A 6,000-nucleotide genomic window follows, 5' to 3' on the forward strand; every position below is an offset into this window, starting at 1 on the left:
AGAACAGTACGCTAAATTATGAAAGGAAAAGGGACTAAATTATAAGGGTGAGGCACATGGACTGTTAGGACCAAATGATTAGGGCGAGGCACATGGGCTACCAACAGCTTACACATCATACACTTAGTATTACTTTCTTAGGTACAGCATATCATTTATGCAGCAACATACAAGACATTTTTGGACTCACCTTGTTGTGCTGTGCTCACTTGAACAGGAAGGGGGTATGGCGGTCCTTCATGGACAAATTCTGTCATCAGACTTTGTCATCAAAGTCTGGCATTCTCTGGAATTATGGTGCTTTCAAAACAACTGGGAACTCTGAAAAAAACAAGGTGGAATCATGACATGATTCAAGAGCTCTAGAAAGAGGCCCGAGTTCCCAACTTGCAATTCCAAGTTGGATGACTTTTGAAAACTTATTTTCCCAGTCAGAGCTAGTTTTTTCAGAGTTCCCAGTTGTCTTGAACTCACTGAAGTCTGAGGTTTCCCAGTATGACATTTCCAATTGTATTTAACGTGGCAGAAGTCATGCTGGATTGAAAATAAACCTTTAAACCCAGATTTGGACCACACAGCCACTCCACTGAATAGCAGGCTAGTGATTGTTTTGCCATACTTGCAGTTAGTCACTGATTCCTTACAAACCACTCATTGTTGAATTTGTGATTTCTAACTTATTGTGTGATGTTTATGGTCGATGAGTTTGATCTATAATTTCTCTTCAAATGACAAAGGATTGAAAATAATTTGCCAGTTGATTCATGATGATGATTGCATGCTTGCTAGCTAAGATTTTGAAAGTATGATGTTGATATGATCAGACCAATCAAAGCTATGGTAGATATAACGTGATTTGACATCATTTTATCTGGCCAATGACCTTGAGCCTTCTTGGATGGGCACTTCTATGGCAGCAACCTAGGTGCTTGAATTTTTTTGCTCTCCCCGTAGAATTTGCGGTGACGTAGCGTCCCCATGAGTGACAGAAAACTGAGCCAATCATGGCACAACTAGAGAACTTTACCAACCCCTACGCGCTGTATTTTCCGCTGGCTGCCCCACTACCACAGAAAACACTGAGCTAGGCTCAAACACCTGCATTTTGGAGCTGCCTCATTGAAGAAAGCAAAAAAGAGACCATGTTGGTATGCAGCTTTATTAACTCAATTATTAACATTTTTTACGTTGTTTGCAAACTGATATGTGACACGTAATAATGCCAGAATTACATGACATTTCCATTTATTTTTTGCTAAACAGGTGGAGCTCAAAATAGGTGGGGCTCTGTCCCACCTGCCCTGAATGACGGGGCGCCACTGGCCAATATACAGGAGAGCAGGGTTATCTTCAATATTCCAATATGGCACACAGTAGGAAAACATTTAGCAACAGACAATGAAAATATGTGTTCAGGTAATACCTCCCCGTTTTAGAACGTTCATCTATATTGAACACAACCCTGGGCATTGAGTATTGGAGTGTCTGACTGACGACTGGACCAGAGGGGTGACGACCACAGCACTTCCTAGGGCTAAATGATTCCTTTAGTCCAGAACAGTCATCCCACGCTAGTGAATATTATCATCAGGCCCCTGTCTCTGGGAAGTAACGCCTAATGAGTCCATTTTAATATGGAATCTGACCATGGCAATGATCTCATTAAACTCCCACAGTGTGACTGGCTGATTGGCTGCCTGCCTCCTCCACAAGCCATTTCCTCTGGTTAGAAATGGAAAAGCAGCATGGCAGCTGATTAACCACATGGTGTACTAGGCCTAAGTCCCATTTGCCTTGTGTGATAAAAGAAAATAACAGGGTTTCATCCCTTTCTCAATCCTGCCTGATCTGTGAGGCTGGAGACTGGGAAGTGCAGGTAACAACATAGGGGGTGGGAAAAGAGAGTAATATCTTCGGGTCAGGCTGGGTTGTAATAAAGGTAGGGGTCAGACCTAGTGGAGGCTCTTTAATGCTGGTGTGGATTACCTTGACATGCTCAGAGCATACCACTGACCAGGCTGATAGAGTGAGTATGTGTGTGAGGGGGGAAGGGTAGTGAGGACTGTGTGTTCTTGCTCTCTCTCACTGTCTTTCTCTCTCTCTTTCAATCTTTCTCTCACTTTCTAATCTACAGCTATCTCCCTAGGGTCCCAAGTCAGGAGGACAGCCACATGTATCCACACATGTTATCTCATCAACATCAGAACAACCAAAACCCAGCTAATAGTCATGGCAGTGTGTGCGTGTGTGTGAAGGGTGTGTGTGTGGGTGTTTGGGGCTGTTCTCCTCCACCCACTGTGACTTTTATCTCATTTGATTATTCTGAGAGGATGACATTCGACCAGGGGGTTTATACATGGTGCAGTGTGTTTATACAGTGTGTGACACTCATGTTGGAGTGTCACACACACACACACACACACACACACACACACACAGCCAAACCCAGGCCCCGTCTCCCACTCTCCCATCCATTGGCTAATTACATTTAGCCTTCTGCTCCACGGTGACTGTTGGAACAGCTGGGCTTGGTGGTTCCTGGAGAACAGATAACACAAATCATGAATCAAACTACTGTTGCTGCCATGGAGAGAGAAGCAGCGAGGGTGGGGAGCGATGAGAGGGAGAGGAGTGGGGAGAGAGAGAGAGGACAAGGACACAGTGATAATATTTAAAGCCTCATCCCCCACACATCTCATTCATATCTATATCACAGGCTGAAAAGAGGGGGATGGAAAGGCCAGCATATGACTGTTTCATTTCCCTGGCCCAACAGAACAACGTGATGCAGCTGGTTGGGTGTCTTCCTGGCCCAACAGAACAACGTGATGCAGCTGGTTGGGTGTCTTCCTGGCCCAACAGAACAACGTGATGCAGCTGGTTGGGTGTCTTCCTGGCCCAACAGAACAACGTGATGCAGCTGGTTGGGTGTCTTCCTGGCCCAACAGAACAACGAGATGCAACTGGTTGGGTGTCTTCATGGCCCAACAGAACAACGTGATGCAGCTGGTTGGGTGTCTTCCTGGCCCAACAGAACAACGTGATGCAGCTGGTTGGGTGTCTTCCTGGCCCAACAGAACAACGTGATGCAGCTGGTTGGGTGTCTTCCTGGCCCAACAGAACAACGTGATGCAGCTGGTTGGGTGTCTTCCTGGCCCAATAGAACAAAATGATGCAGCTGGTTGGGTGTCTTCCTGGCCCAACATAACAACGTGATGCAGCTGGTTGGGTGTCTTCCTGGCCCAACAGAACAATGTGATGCAGCTGGTTGGGTGTCTTCATGGCCCAACAGAACAACGTGATGCAGCTGGTTGGGTGTCTTCCTGGCCCAACAGAACAACGAGATGCAGCTGGTTGGGTGTCTTCCTGGCCCAACAGAACAACGTGATGCAGCTGGTTGGGTGTCTTCCTGGCCCAACAGAACAACGTGATGCAGCTGGTTGGGTGTCTTCCTGGCCCAACAGAACAACGTGATGCAGCTGGTTGGGTGTCTTCCTGGCCCAACAGAACAACGTGATGCAGCTGGTTGGGTGTCTTCCTGGCCCAACAGAACAACGTGATGCAGCTGGTTGGGTGTCTTCCTGGCCCAACAGAACAACGTGATGCAGCTGGTTGGGTGTCTTCCTGGCCCAACAGAACAACGTGATGCAGCTGGTTGGGTGTCTTCCTGGCCCAACAGAACAACATGATACAGCTGGTGAGGGGAAAGGAAAAGAGAGGGACAAAAACATATTCATGCTGAAAAACAAATCCCATAAAATCTTCTAGGATGTTACTTTGTGTGAGGTCTTCCTAACCTATATATTCCTCTATGACCTTGGCAGTACAGTATAATGGTGCATACACAAGCTGCAGGTTTCACATATTGTATTATACTATCCCAATGTATCCTTTATGTCATTCCCTGTTGAACTTACATAGTGTAAATCCAGTTGGTTCTACTCTATATCTACTGGTCGGTTGATGTATCTTCCTGATATATGCCATTTAACAGAGACATTTATACAAAGCAACGTACAAATCAAATTGTACTTGTACGAGCCCCTAACCAACAATGCAGAGTTTTAAAAAAGTAAGAAAATGTTGCTAAACTAAAGGAAAAATAGTAACACATTAAAGAACAATAACGAGGCGATATACAAGGGCTACCGGTACTGAGTCAGTGTGCAGGGTATGGGTTAGTCCAGGTAATTGAGGTAATATGTACATGTAGGTAGGGGTAGTGACTATGCATAGATAATAAACAGAGAGTAGCAGCAGTGTATGTGAAGGAATGTGAGTGTGTGTGTGTGTTGGAGTGTCAGTGTAGTATTTATGAGTGTGTGGGTAGAGTCCAGTGAGTGTACATTCAGCCTGTGCAAGAGAGTCAGTGCAAAAAATAGTAATAAATAAGGGGGTCAATGCAAGTAGGTGGCCATTTGATGAACTGTTCAGCAGTCTTATGTCTAGAAGCCTTTTTCTCCAAGACTTGGCGCCTCAGTACTAGAGAGAACAGTCTATGACTTGGGTGGCTGGAGTCTTTGACAATTTATGGCCTTCCTCTAACACCACCTGGTATATAAGAGGTATTATAGTAGGCTACAGTATGTGCATCCATTTTGTAAATGACTCTTGCAGGAATCAAACCCACAACCTTGGCATTGATAGCATCACACTTTTACCAATTGACCCACACAGGACTACTATTTCTCTGTGAGAGGCAGATGTGTGTGTGGGTACATTCCAACCGCTGGCTGTATTAGTGACCTTCCTAGACGTGATGGCCAGGCCAGATGATTGGACAGTCTTCAACAGATGTTTGATTTGCTGTCTTTAGTGGTGACAGACATGCAAACCAATATGTCTGTCCATTTGGGGATGTGTGTGTGTGTGTGTGAGTGTGTGTGTGTGTGTGTGTGGGCAGGCAGGCGGTGGTAGCTATGAATCATAATAATAGTTTTGGCACTGCCCTAACTCATTTGCTTATATCCGATTCCTTATCAACTTTGTCGATGGCTAGCTGAGGCTTGCGGTCACATGGTCGGGGGTAGGGAAGGTACTAGGGAGAGGAGGATCAGTCACATGTTTACTGGAATGTTAGGCTGGTGTGAGAAGGCCGGACACACAGTCATCAGTGTACAGAATTGCAAAGAGGAAGCAAAAGCCTTTTGGACACAGCATTGCTGCCTTGCCACTATGTAGACACTCATATCTGGAGGAGCAGGAGAGGAATGGAAGAGTGCAGTTATATAGAGAAGAAAAATATTCCATAAACTGTAATGATTAATGGTTACTAGTCTAGCACCCTATATCCCCCCCCTCTCCTCCCTTGTTCCCCTTTTCTCTGTGAGGGATCTCCAGCTCTATTCCATTTCTATAATGTTTTTTTCCCTCAATAACGTTTATCCCCTCTCTCTCTCTCTCGCTCTCCCCCCCACACTCTATCTCCTATATCTCTCTCTCTCCCCTGCCCCCTTCCTTTCCCTGCTATGTGTTTGAAGTGCCCTTGTGACGCTAGGCGGGCGGGGTCTTTGAGGAGCCCCGTGAATTGCTTGTATAATTGTGTCTTATATAACAGTGAATTAGGCAGGATATATGTTTCAAACAAGGGCAGCAGTGGGGGGAGTGTTCTAGCTTCAGTGTGTGTGTGTGTGTGTGTGTGTGTGTGTGTGTGTGTGTGTGTGTGTGTGTGTGTGTGTGTGTGTGTGTGTGTGTGTGTGTGTGTGTGTGTGTGTGTGTGTGTGTGTGTGTGTGTGTGTGTGTGTGTGTGTTAAAGAGAGTGGGCAAGAGAGACGGAGAAGGATGTTTGCATAGGCACAATGGTAACAATGAGTCACAGCTGTACTGAAGAACAAGCGACATGAATCCTTAGAAGCCTCGTGAAACATAAGCTATCTGACAGATTCATGAACACTTTGCGCCATAGTACATGCGTAACAATACAAAACGTTTCATTGAATGAGGTAAAATTGTACTCTTGTGTAAGGTCTAAGCTACATCTACAGTTCACAACCCATATGA

General features: G+C 45.5%; 1 long non-coding RNA gene across 1 annotated transcript in view; it reads left to right on the top strand.

Annotated features, from left to right (window-relative positions):
- LOC118941179 overlaps positions 1-4,246 on the top strand; it is a 13,622-nt gene extending 9,376 nt beyond the window's left edge. The window contains exons 2-3 of the long non-coding RNA XR_005037495.1: positions 955-1,148; positions 1,264-4,246. This is a non-coding gene — a long non-coding RNA (uncharacterized LOC118941179). The remainder of the gene's footprint in view (positions 1-954; positions 1,149-1,263) is intronic.
- Positions 4,247-6,000: the final 1,754 nt, after the last annotated feature.

Source organism: Oncorhynchus mykiss, chromosome 18 (assembly GCF_013265735.2).
Source record: "Oncorhynchus mykiss isolate Arlee chromosome 18, USDA_OmykA_1.1, whole genome shotgun sequence".
In the NCBI taxonomy this organism is placed as follows: Eukaryota; Metazoa; Chordata; class Actinopteri; order Salmoniformes; family Salmonidae; genus Oncorhynchus; species Oncorhynchus mykiss.